Source organism: Wyeomyia smithii, chromosome 3 (genome assembly GCF_029784165.1).
Source record: "Wyeomyia smithii strain HCP4-BCI-WySm-NY-G18 chromosome 3, ASM2978416v1, whole genome shotgun sequence".
In the NCBI taxonomy this organism is placed as follows: Eukaryota; Metazoa; Arthropoda; class Insecta; order Diptera; family Culicidae; genus Wyeomyia; species Wyeomyia smithii.
In genome coordinates this window covers 13,618,047-13,631,826 of record NC_073696.1, presented here as the reverse complement: position 1 = coordinate 13,631,826, position 13,780 = coordinate 13,618,047, and the positions used below count along the sequence as shown (strand labels likewise).

Sequence of the window (13,780 nt, the reverse complement as noted above, 5' to 3'; positions counted from 1 at the left end):
TTCGTGAACGTGATTAATGGGTCGATCGTTCTGACTTCCGATTAGTTGGTAGATGAAGATTTACTCTACACCACGGAACTCAAGATTGTTTGCCCTTTTTCTTCGTTAGGAAACTGAATACATCGTTGAATGGATAAGAAGTCCAGTGGCTTTAAGACCCAACTAGTTTGCATTTGCAAACAAGTGAAAAAGTTTTCAGTTTAACTTGGTGCGTTTCTGCGCTTTGAGTTTAATTTTAAGAAGCATCAATGCATACATTTACAGTTTAAAACTAACTGAGAACTTGGAAGTTGAGCGATTAGGAATGGTTTGTAGCTATCTCTCCATATGACTTTAATGAACTGACAAGAGATAGATAGTGCCTTCATGTGCGTTAAATCAGCTGCTTTTTGCCAAAAAATTAAGGAATTTCTGAAATGTCTATAACCCTTTTTTTCTCTTTTCCTTTTTTTCCTTGAATTAAATCAATGTTTATTTATAATTTGCTTTGGTAATTTTTTCCCACTGTGTTTATTTTTCTATAAAGTAATATAAGGTTAGGTTTAGATAGTTTATTTGACACAGCACGATACACTTTATGTTTAACTGGGCCAGGTACAATTTTCATTAATGCTAGATTAGCAGAGAAGAGAGGGAGGCACATTTTTTATTTCCCGCGGCCGTCTTCGAGCTAGTGGGGATTTAAGGTGAGAGGAGGGGAGATACCATTCTGACCTAAAACTATAATGAAACTTATTACTATTTGGGCAGATAGTACTCCCGAGAAAGCTCACCGAGCAAGAGACCGTGGATCTTGAATCACCGGGTCGGCTTGCTGCGGGGTAATCGGAGGGGCTTCGCGCGGAAAAGTTGTGCAAGAAACTATTGGATTTCTAGGAGGTTTCGTTTTAGTTAAGATAAAAAACTGGTAATTCAATCTCTAATTTTTTTAATTACGTATCTAAGGGTGTGCGTGTGGGTGTGTGTGAGGTGGGCGCTAGCGGATCAATTTTCTTCTCACGGTACGTACCGGCTACTTCGATGCGATGCTGCGTTGCTGGTTGCGGGGGAGGGGGGAATCTCGTTGCTGTTCTGCGCTGACTGGAACACTGGCTATGCCTAATCGCAATGGCGGATGCGTGGTTTGGCGGGAATGCGGGTCCTTCGGCGTCTTCCCTCCTTGGCGCGATCGATGGGCCACGGACGATACCGTATTGACTTCACCGAGAAGGGTCCTCTTTTACGGTTAGGGCCGGTCGCCCGAGGATTAAGCGGGCTCGTCGCTGCCCGAAACTCTTTTACGTTTAGGCGTAGGCAGAATTCACCACCTAGGCCGACTCGTGTGAAGTGAGGAACCGACGATCGCATGTGAATTCGATAATAACAGCAAAAAAAGGTCCTGATCGGACAAGATTTATTAGCAAGTGGCAACTAAGGCGGTGGGTGGGCTGATTTACCTGAATGCCTTTGGCCTTGCTTAGTGCAACAATCTGCTCACTTTACTTAGCTTCCTTCTTGCAACTTTTCACTCACTTGTTACTCACACGAACGCCGCGGTACTTCTGACCGTTTGACGGTTTTTCAATTCATGATTTCCCTCCTTTTACCACCCACCATTTTCTTCCCTTTTCCTGAATTCAATTATGCCCACCCCCTCGTGGTTGTGTGTTGCAGATTGTGTATAACAGTTTTTTAACCGCGTTTAGCTTGGCCCATTTTAACACAACAATTTTTGTGTTTGTGTATCTTACTAACCTAACTAATAACATTATTTTTATTTTTATTTACTAATCCTACTAACAAACTACATGAAAATAAATTAGAAACACAATAGTTATAATATACATACGGCTCATTTTAAAAAATACTAAGGACAATTTGTAACAACGGTTACAAACTACAAGATTTATTGATTTGTAAATGGGCTCTGAGATGTTTGGGTAAACATAAAGATGCGAAATCTTCGTTTTAGTGTCTCCAGCATAATTTATACTCTTCTTTCAGCGTGTAATGGGAATTGTAATCTAATGAATAAATGAAATAGGGTATAACTGCCTGTAATGGGCCACTTAGTAGCGCAGCTGTAAATTTTGCAAGAAAAAGTGTAAATATTTAAACTGAATTAAGTATTTCATTATTTATAAACCTGAAGTAACATTGTAATTGTAATTGTTTATTGGACATAGGCTGTTAGCCCGTTACCCCTCTCAAATCTAGATACAATACATGTTTGCGTTTAAGTATATAGCTGATTTCTTAAGTATAATTTGAGTCTTCTTCGAATTACTTCTGGAGTCATATTTACAGAGATTACGTCCTGCAGTTCATTGAACTCGTTCATAAATCTGCTGGTAGGTTCGTGTTGTGTGTAGTTCCTCGTTCTCAATGGAGGATCAAAGACCCTCCGACGACGAAGAGAAACCGGGCTTTCGTTGAAATTAAGTCGGTCCAACAGGTAAGGGCTTTCAATCCGTCCACTGAGTATGTTGCAGAAAAACACAATATCTGCGATCTTATGTCTGCTACTGAATGTTTCAAAATCTACTAGACAGCAAAGGTTTTCGTATTCAGGTAGTTCGTCATTCCATCCAAGGTGTCTTAAAGCGAATTTCACGAATTAACGCTGAACTGATTCAAGTCGTTGTTTTTGCATGCCATACTTTGGTCGCCAAACCACACTCGCGAAATCCAGTTTTGTTCTGACAGGACTGCCGTAGATTGCAAGAATTGCATGAGGGTCCGTAAATTCCCGTCTAAATCGTCGTGTGAGAGCAAAAAGTTGCATCGATTCCTTCACTACTCTATCGATATGATCGTTGAATGTGAGGGACTGATCCATTGTCACGCCCAGGTCTCGAACATTCCGTACGCCTTGTAAAATGGAAGGTCCTAGCATATAGTCAAACAATATCGGACGAACTCTCCTGGTGTACGTTATGACAGAGCATTTACTCGCATTTATACTTAGTCCATTTTCTTCAACGAATCTACCAAAATTATTCAGATCCTCTTGAAGCAAATCGCAATCTTCGGCGATTTTAATCGGTAGAAGAATTTTCACATCAACTGCGTAAATTAGTACTATTGCTCGGCTCATGAAGGTTGGCAATTCATTCATAGCCATTACAAATAACAATGGACCTAGGTGGCTACCCTGTGGGACACCTGACTGAACACCAAAGGTACTGTACTGTACATTCTGTCTTTAAGGTATGTCTTAATCCATGCCAACAACTTCCCATTAATATTAAAATGGGCTGCGGCTCGTAAAATGCTATCTATTCCAACCACATCAAAGGCCTTGCTCATGTCCGTATATACACAGTCGACTTGATACCCTTTAGACATATAATCTGTGACCATAGAGGAGAATTCACAAAGATTCGTCACAACCGATTTTCCTTTCAAGAATCCGTGTTGTGCAGTTGAAACGCGCTCTCGGATTCGTTCGTAGAGATGTGAGTAGACCAATCGTTCGAATAACTTAGGAACCGCGGACTGAATCGCTACCCCCTGTAGTTCTCCGCATTCAAACGAGAGCCTTTTTTTATGAATTGGGGTCATAAGAGAGATCTTCCAAAGAGGTGGAAAATGACCCGATGACAACGAGAAGTTGAAAAGAAAAGAAAGAGGTTCAACGAGTTCATCCTTGAATTCTTCAACCAACTTTGCTGGAAGTCTGTCCGGTCCAGCTGACTTACCAGAATCCAGCTCAGACAGCGCTTGTCTTATTTCTTCACGACGTAACTCCAGCAGATTGTTGTCAGGTTCAACGGGATTGTTCACTTCCTCGTTGTTGTCAATTCGATAAACATTTTTGAAATATTCAGCGAAAAGTTCGGCGGTTTCCTGTCCGTTGTGTGAAAATCGATTTCCATACCTCATCACTTCCGGTATTCCGTTGACTCTACGCCTGCTATTTACAAATTTCCAGAACGATTTAGGGTTTTCCTTCACTCCATTCTGTATTCCATCGATGTAAACTTGATAGGCTTCTCTGTGCAACACTTTGAAGATCCGAAGAAGTTCTTTGTAGGCTGCAACATTCTCTATGGTTCGGTTACGATGCATTCTTTTCAGAGCTCTCCGTTTGTCTTTAAGAACTTGAATTACTATCGGCGAAAACCATTTCGGGTACGGATTTTCCCCAATTGAGCGTTCCTTAGTCAAGGGGGCAAACCTTGCGAAAATAGTGAAGATAAAAAAGTAAAACGACAAGACATTGAAGTCTAGGCAGTTGCTAATGATCGCTGAACATTCAAGTCCACAATTCAAGACATCGAAAGAGCTTAGAATTTCTAACATCGATGCCGCATACTGTTGATAACAATCTTTTTCACGTTCAAAATCGTCTGAGAGATGAAAATAATACTCCACGTAACGTCCGTTAATGCTGCTTTCACGGACGCCGTGTCGAATAATTCAAGGTTCAGGTGCTTTTTGGACATCCCAACTTCCAGTTCGCGTAGCGTAGCAGTGTTTATTGTCAATTGCATTGCGTAGTGGTGAATCTCGTTCGCTATTAGCGGATCAGTCACAACAATTTGACAAGACTCGGTATCGGTGGTGAATACAAGATCCAAGTAGGTGCTGTTTGCGTTCGGCAAATCGCAAATTTGCATCAGTCCAGCTGACAGCAAACCATCAACAATGGCAGCTTCACTCTGAGAAGTTATTCGATCAGGTAAGAGAAACGAATTCGTTCTTTCTTGCATGCGCTTATTCCAGTTTAAGTTTGGCAGGTTGAAATTCCCACAAACGACGACCGTATCATTCGGACCAGCGGCTTCAACCATGGACTCAACAAAAACGACGAACGAATCGTAACGACGAGTGTTAGAGGTAGGTGGAATATATCCACAACATAACAATATTGATCCATTCAATGTAGTTATCTTAACGCAAATCGCTTCATTGTTTTCAGCTCGGGCAAACTCCGTACTGGCAATTTGACGATGGATGGCGACAAGTGCACCACCACCAGTTAGTTTGTCATTGTTGACCGAACTTCGATCGCAGCGGTAAACGGAAAAACAAGCGGGAAACAACATACCATCCTGTACGTCAGAGTCCAAGTAAGTTTCAACCATTGCGTATGCATCGTAGTCCAACTCCAGTGATGACAAATACTTTGTGTTATATTAGCTTCATTATTCGTTACAGAAATCTCGCCCTGAACGTTATCATTATTACAAAGCAACGGTCGGTCGGTTAGGAGCTGCGAGTGGCGTGGTGACACAACCGTGAAACTGAAAGGGTTCAATTTGCGGCGGATGATCTCGAGCAATTATGCTTCCCCGATCGACACCCACGAACTCTCGAAAACAAATTCCCTTCTGCCAGCTCGCTGGTTGCATTGCTTTTTCCTTCCATTTCAATCCCAAACCCACTTTGAACGATACAAATGAAAGCTGTTTGAGATCAACACCCCTTTTGACCAACTTTATGACTTCGACAGGCTCATCTATGTCGAGATTCCGCTGTACCAGTTTCGAGATTTCCTCCACAGTGGCGTGTGGAGAGAATCTTGACAGGAATAGCCAGAATTTAGGCCCTCTAGGGACGACTTGCACAACTGGAATAGGCAAAGCGGGGTCTGGCTCCTTGCTACCACAAAGCGTACGAGCCGCATCCTCATCGGTTTGTGGCAAATCGATTTGGATACGCGGTCACTTTGTTGACCTAGGTGGAATTCTAGGCCATGGTGAGCGATTAACAAAACCCTGCTGTTGATGCTTCCCGACCATTTCGGTTATTTTTTCTGCATTTTTTCGAATCTCACCTCTCAATTCTTCAAGCACTTGGCTATGTTGGCTCATAATCTCCTGTAACAGATCGTTCGATGAGCCCAACGCGTTGCGAAAGTGAGTGCATCCAGTAGATCATCGAGTTTGACCTGATTTCTGTCCACAAATCAGCGGTAAGGAGCGAACATTGCAAGTGAAACGATGACTTGCAAAATCCCTTACAGCACACGAGATCATTCTCGTCGGTGATTGGAGTCTGGCAGCCATGGCAACACTCTTCCATCTTCTCCGTAGTTCACTATCGAATTCGATGTCTTTAGGAAATAAAAACTACGATACTTCACGATACACAGGTGTATACAGAGTCCAATGAGTCACAGAACACACAACTATAATTTAAAAAACTCAGAAACACATAAAAATTGAACCTTAAAAACATCTAGTGATCACACAACGATAAGCTTTGTTTACAAACACAAAAATTCATGTTTATCATCTTTTCTGCATGAAAAACAACTAGATAATACCTCTATTTTCTTATAATAATAGAAATAAATCATCGTTTCAGTTTCCTTTAATGGACCACCGTTTCCTTATTTGGATCACAACAATTTCCTAATTTGGGCCAAGTCTAAATAATACATCTCTTTAACCGTAGCTCCCTCTGATGAAACTAACTCTGGCTTACGCACTGAGAGTTCTGAATCTGGATCAACTGCAGACTGCACCCGTTATTTCGTAATAGGGAATCCCTTACGTGCCATCCGAGTTATCCAGCCAACAATTGAATAGACCATTTTACGAACGGACAGGTGTCACGGATCCTGCTGATATTGATGCTGCTTTTACGTGCGTTATGTCAGCGGTTCCGAGCTTTCTGTCCAAATTTCATGCATGAATTGAGTTCAGAAACGTCTCGTAAAATGATCTATCCTCTTCCGCGGCAGTCAATGGAGTTTGTTTACCTTTTCCTGACTAGGGTATAACCACATACATAAGACATACGTAACACTGGCGTTTTTTTCTGGTACACGTTGCCCCATAGTACTCCGTACCTCCCCTTTTCAAACTGCTCGACAAATAATGAACAAAATGAATTTCCTTTTTCTCGGCTTTATCGAGCCCCAAAGAAAATCCCATAAGGAACTGTCAAAAAGTTATTTACAAAATCAATGCAGCATTTTTCGAGTGGAAACGAGACAAATGCAGGGCTGCGCAGGTACACTGCCTTAAAAAACAACTCAAACATTGATTTTATTCAGTGTGTGGTACCATTCGAGTAGTTCATTTTGTACCAACTTTTTTGGAAGATTTCTTCCTGAGTGTTACGTATGTCTTATGTATGTGGGTACACTGTCTTCAAAAACAACTCAAACAAGATGGAATGGAAGATTTCTTCCTGAGTGTTACGTATGTCTTATGTATGTGCTATTATCCTACCTGTTCATCGAAAATCTGATTAGTTTCGCTCGAAAAGTGTGATGCCAGTACAGTTTTTGGTAAAGCCCTTTCCTATGAAAACGTTAACAGACCATGGCAAACCAGGTAGCTGTTATTAAAAGACATTTTTACAGCTTTAATGGAGAATATTATAGTAAACGTCTATTGCAACATTTCTAATGAAGAACATTATTGAAGTTGTCAAAGCACAAATCATAATGAGTATATTTATAATGTGTCATTTGGTGTAAGAAGTTTAGGTGGTCCACTAAAGGAAGTGGTCTATATTAAGCAGATCTACCCTACTTGCTGCTTCACATTACGGTGGATCGTGGTACATTGGAGCGCCTGCAAGCTTCTCTAGTCGAAACACCACTTTTCATTGCTTGAAGACACTCAGGAACAGCTGCTTCAGTATGTTTTTTAACCCATTTCCGGCGTTTTTCTCATTTTAGCAGCAATTTTATACAATAACACGATCATAACAAATTCATGGTAACTATGATTCGCGGCGTTATTTTCATGATAGCTCTTATTCGAAATAAAGCATGCCGGAATAAGGAAAACAGTATTATTTCCACCCTTAATTGGGCCACTATTTTTTTCAATATTTTCAGTGTTTTCTAGTAAAATTTATTGCTTATCTTTTAAAGACACTATTATCCTACCCGTTCATCGAAAATCTGATTATTTTCGCTCGAAAAGTGTGATGTCAGTACAGTTTTTGGTAAAGCCATTTCCTATGAAAACGTTAACGAACCATGGCAAACCAGAACCGAATGAGTGTTATTAGTTTCCTGCGAATCATTCTTAGACAGTTTTTCTGTATAGGTTTAAATTTCTGAGGTACAATACGTTGAATAAAACATATGGCAAAATGGTTACGCCCTTTTAGAACGTTCCTCTTGAACCTGAAAAATTTGTCCACCCACGGAAAATGCTCAGTTTGCTAGATCAAATACTTGTGCAAAGCTTCATTCAAATCGAAAATTTACGATTAAAATTTTGCGTATTTTCAGATAATTAGCATGAAAACGCTCTAATGTGGCTCTAGTTTCAAACTATTTGCTGTGAATGCTCATGCACAGCTCTCCTAGCTGATCCCAAGATACGATGCTGGCCTAACAAGCCAGTCGTCCAGTAGGTTCGAGTCTCGGTTCGGGAGAAGACTTTTAGTGTCAGTAAGATCGTAGCGCTAGCCCCGCAATTGTCCTGTACACTAAACAGTTGGCTCCGAAGTCTGTGTATTAATAAACCGAAGGTCGAGTTCCGAATCGGAATGTCAAGCTAAATGGTTGTCAAACAACTAAATGGTTGTCAAACTACTATTCCAATGCAAATTTTTATTGAACTAGTTTTATTTCAATGTGAAAATCCATTACACTAGTAGTTTGACTACCTCTTTCTTATGTCAAATTTATCCGCTACGTGATTCACAGTATCCGCTGTTTGTGAAAAACATTCCAATAGTCACGAAGGACTCCCGAAATATTTAAAAGTATATGAGGAAACCTTCGGTCCGCCTTATTTGGGTTGTTTAGCTGTATCAATTTTACAAAAAACCTGCGTTTTTCAAACAAAACATAATTTATGAAAAGTTCATATCGTTGTCCTTTGGTTTTTAAATAACGAATCAAATCCATTGAATGACAGCTCACTCAAAATCAAACGACAATCAAAATCGTTCAATAATTTCGCGAATTAGGAAGGAAAAAACCAAAATATTTTTTTTTCTTCCCCGATACTTCACAATTATGGTTCACTTTTTATTATGAAAAACACTAAATTTGTCTGTATTTTGTATCCAATAATCAAACCGAACAACCAACTGAAGAATTATAAAAGTGGGCTATAGAGTCCTATTATCACCAACAATAAAAAAACAAACCGATTAGCGGGTTCCCAGTTATGTGAAAAATATCGACCGTTCTAGCACATACATAAGACATACGTAACACTGGCGTTTTTTCCTGGTACACGTTGCCCCATAGTACTCCGTACCTCGCCCTGTCAAACTGCTCGATAAATAATGAACACAATGAATTTTCTTTTTCTCGACCTTATCGAGCCCCAAAGAAAATCCCATAAGGAACTGTCAAAAAGTTATTTACAAAATCAATGCAGCATTTTTCGAGTAGAAACGAGACAAATGCAGGGCTGCGCTGGTACACTGCCTTCAAAAACAACTCAAACAGAGGTTTTTTTTACAGAGGTTGGTACTTTCGAGTAGTTCATTTTGTACCAACTTTTTTGGAAGATTTCTTCCTGAGTGTTACGTATGTCTTATGTATGTGGTTCTAGTGTCTATAGTTACTGCGGACATCCTAACAGCCCACCATAGAGCAGACAAATGAATCGTCAAGAACATTATCGCTGGCAGGAACCCTCGCAGATTATGATGGGTTGTTAATTTACAATTCAATCGCAGCTGCTTCTCGGAGCCAACATTCGACTTTCAAGAAGGTTCAACACAAACGATAATCAAAAGGCATGTGGTTTTGTAAGTTCAAACCATTGAAATCTTTCAATTTATGTCAGTAAAAGTTGATTAAGGCTACATACAGCTCACAAATGAATTTATTTTTATGATGCAGATAAAAACGTAAAGGTTTGCTGAATTTTGAAACATTTGCAGCCCAACCAATCAATTCAAGCAAAACATTATACCTTTATTATGAGATTATCTTAAACTGTATTACTACACATTCCCAGGAATTACCGCACATCCTTGAGCTGGCATTAACATCAATCATGAACCGTTCCCATTCGACAAGACGACGGACGCGAAGCAATTGAATTCGATGTTACAAGAATAAAACTGCCATCTCACAGTTCGATGAACAATTTGAAAAATTGTTTCCCGTGCACAACGATGATGACGGTATGCATACTACGCAAAAAAACTACCATTATTCGATCCCTACAAGGATTTTTGGAGACAACGGAGAGTGCGGAATAAGATAAATGGTTCTATCGACCATTTCGTCAGCCCGCGTACGTCGTAATGGTGGCAGACTGGAAAAAACGATGCAAGAATGCGAGAAAAACGTAATAGATTAGACGAAATTGGAAACATACATGACGATATGATAACATCTCCCGACTCAAAGCTTTCCAGACTAGAAAGAAGGTGACGGTTGTCCTATCCTCTGGATAACTACAAACTCGGATGTTCCCTTTTAATGGATCGGATAACTTTGGGTTAGAAGATTGAAATCGTACCGTAAATGTGAACCCATGTTCCAAGGGGGGGGTGGGGGGTGCTGCAGAGACGATAGAAGTGACTCCCACCCCCGATTTCTTGCGCTAACCTTTGTCAAATGATGGAGTGTTGTTTTTGGAAGATGATCTCGTGTAAGTCGACGCAAAATCAAATAGAGACAATGTTTAACACTGGCGCCTCCGAGCTAGCTATACTAGTACGCAATCACACAGGGTGCAAATGATTGATGGGCAGTATTAAAATTAATCGATTGACCGAAAACAAAACGCATTTTAGTCTTTCACTCATCTTTGATTAGTAGATCTGCTGGAAGTCATAAGCCATCTGTTGTTACTGGATACAATGATAATACATTGTTGTAAACGATGCCAATTATAATGCCACTGTGAGTTCAATTAATACCAATTAAGGCAATGACAGCAGGAAAATTCGCTCTTTCGTGACGCTGGATAAAAAATAGCTGCAAATAGATATTTTTATTAGGTGATGCTTTCGATAAACAAACTTTATTGCAAATTGAAACAGAAAAAAAATAAAAAACTCATTTATTAATCGTGACTCCAAGTTATATAAGTTACTGTAAAAAAAAGGAATGAACCATTCCGTATATGTGCTTACTAAAAGCATACACCTGACAAATTGAATCATAAGCTGAAATGTATATAATAATGACGAACACATAGAGACCTTACGTTCAATGAAGCATTTTTCCCGCCCAGCAGCACCATCGAAACTAGAAGAGGGGGTTAGCTTTTACTCCTTGTTGCCAGAAACAATCGAAGGGACAAGCATCGGCTATTCTCTATCTGCGTGCGAGTTTTTTCCACGGAACAGGATTCAACTCTGCAAATGTAAATTGGATAGACAGTTGTTACGAATAGTTAAAGCTCTCACCCACCAAGACTACAAATGAACATTTTAACCATTAGCTGCTCCGGATTTGTGTGTAGCGAAAGCCAAGAATATGTATATAACCACAACAGAGACTATGAATCAGTACGAGCGCAGAATGCGATTGAAATCTATTTTTTTTTTTTAAGGGGGGATTTGTTAGTAGCTTAAGTATTTATGATAAATATTAGTAAATAATGAGTATGTGTGCCCAATCAAAAAATGGTGACTTCTCTGAAGTGAATATGTTGTACAGGACTGGACCCAAGACTGAACCTTGAGGTACACCTGCTCTGACAGGAAATCTATCAGATTTTGAATTCTGATAGACAACCTGCAGAGTTCGATCAGTAAGATAATTTTTCAAAATTTTGATTAGGAAAATTGGAAAATTAAATGTTTGCAATTTCGCAATCAAACCTTTATGCCAAACACTGTCGAATGCTTTTTCTATGTCTAAAAGAGCAGCTCCAGTGGAATAACCTTCAGATTTGTTAGCTCGTATCATATTAGTAACTCTGAGCAATTGATGAGTTGTGGAATGCCCATGGCGAAATCCAAACTGTTCATTTGCAAAAATTGAATTTTCGTTGATGTGTGACATCATTCTGTTAAGAATAACTCTCTCAAACAGTTTACTCATTGAAGAAAGCAAACTGATTGGTCGATAACTTGAAACTTCAGCTGGGTTCTTATCCGGTTTTAAAATGGGAGTAATTTTTGCATTTTTCCATAATTTGGGAAAATATGCAATTTTGAAGCAGCAATTGAAAATTTTCACTAAAAATTCCATTGTGCTCTCAGGGAGATGTTTGATTAGTATATTAAAGATTCCATCGTCACCAGGTGCTTTCATATTTTTGAAATTTTTAATAATTGATTTAATCTCATTCAAGTTAGTTTCAATTATTTCTGCAGGTAAAAAATTTTGGGAAGAAATTAAATCAAATTGACGTGTGACTTCATTTTCAATTGGACTCACAAAATTCAAATTTGAGTTATGAACACTCTCAAACTGCTGAGCAAGTCTTTGAGCCTTTTGTTCATTGGATACAAGAAAACGTTCACCATCTTTTAAAACTGGAATAGGCTTTGAAGGTTTCTTAAAAATCTTCGACAGCTTCCAAAATGGTTTTGAATATGGTTTCAATTTTTCAACTTTAGTCTCAAAATTTTGATTTCTCAGAAGAGTAAATCTATGTTTAATCTCTTTCTGTAAATCTTTATAAATAGTTTTAAAAACAGGGTCACGAGAACGTTGATATTGACGTCTGCGGACATTTTTCAAACAAATTAGAAGTTGAAGATTTTCGTCAATTATTGGTGAATCAAATTTCACTTGAGCCTTTGGAACAGAATAATTCCTGGCATCAGCAATTGCACATTTTAATGCTTCCAAAGCGGAATCAATATTCACTTCGTTTTGCAAATCAAGCTCATTATTGAAATTTCTCTCAATATAATTTTTGTATCTTTCCCAATTAGCTTTGTTGTAATTAAAAACAGAGCTCATAGGGTTTAAAACTGATTCATGTGATAAAAAAAAAGTTATTGGAAGATGGTCAGAATCAAAGTCAGCATGTGTGATCAAATCACTACATACATGACTTTGATCTGTCAGCACCAAATCAATTGTTGAAGGGTTTCTTACAGAAGAAAAGCATGTAGGACTATTCGGGGACAAAATAGAATAGTATCCTGAAGAACAATCATTGAATAAAATTTTGCCATTGGAATTACTTTGAGAATTATTCCATGAACGATGTTTAGCGTTAAAATCGCCGATTATGAAAAATTTCGAACGATTTCTGGTGAGTCTTTGTAAATCACCTTTAAAATAATTTTTGAGCTCGCGTGTGCATTGAAATGGTAAATATGCTGCGGCAATAAATAAAATCCCAAGTTCAGTTTGAACTTCAATTCCCAAAGTTTCAATAACTTTCGTCTCAAGATGGGGAAGAGCACGATGTTTGATTCGGCGATGAATAACAATTGCAACTCCACCGCCGGAACCCTGAATCCTATCATATCTATGAACCACGTAATTGGGATCATATTTTAATTTTATGTTAGGTTTCAAAAATGTTTCAGTAATAATTGCAATATGCAGATTATTTACTGTTAAAAAATTAAAAAACTCATTCTCATTGGCCTTCAATGAGCGAGCATTCCAATTCAATATTTTAACTGTTTTATTTAAAATCATTGCTAAATTTTAAATTAGAAACAATTTTAATAGTAAAATTTGTGCCTATTTGAATGGCTTCAAACATTGATTTTGCCTGCAACATGGCGTTCATAAGATCGAACATTGCCTGTTGCAAAAAAGAAAGTTTACCTGCCGTAATAGGCCCCAGGCAGTTGACATTAGAAAAAATATTTTCGGTAGCAATATTAGCTGGAGTGATAGGTGTACAATTATTTTCTAGCGTGTTTTGCTTACCCATATTAACGGTCATTTTCGAACTACCAACACTAGGCGGTATAATGTTCGAACTAC

The 13,780-nt window shown here is 38.8% G+C and overlaps 1 long non-coding RNA gene across 2 annotated transcripts; it reads left to right on the top strand.

Moving 5' to 3' along the window:
* The first annotated feature begins 4,520 nt into the window (after positions 1–4,520).
* Positions 4,521–6,304, top strand: LOC129730660 (uncharacterized). Of its 2 annotated transcripts, none has more exons than XR_008728899.1 (4): positions 4,521–4,663; positions 4,714–4,821; positions 4,904–5,054; positions 5,143–6,304. It is a non-coding gene; the product is annotated as an uncharacterized LOC129730660 (long non-coding RNA). The 2 variants fall into 2 exon arrangements; XR_008728900.1 differs by having other exon boundaries at positions 5,125–6,304.
* The last annotated feature ends 7,476 nt before the right edge of the window (positions 6,305–13,780 follow it).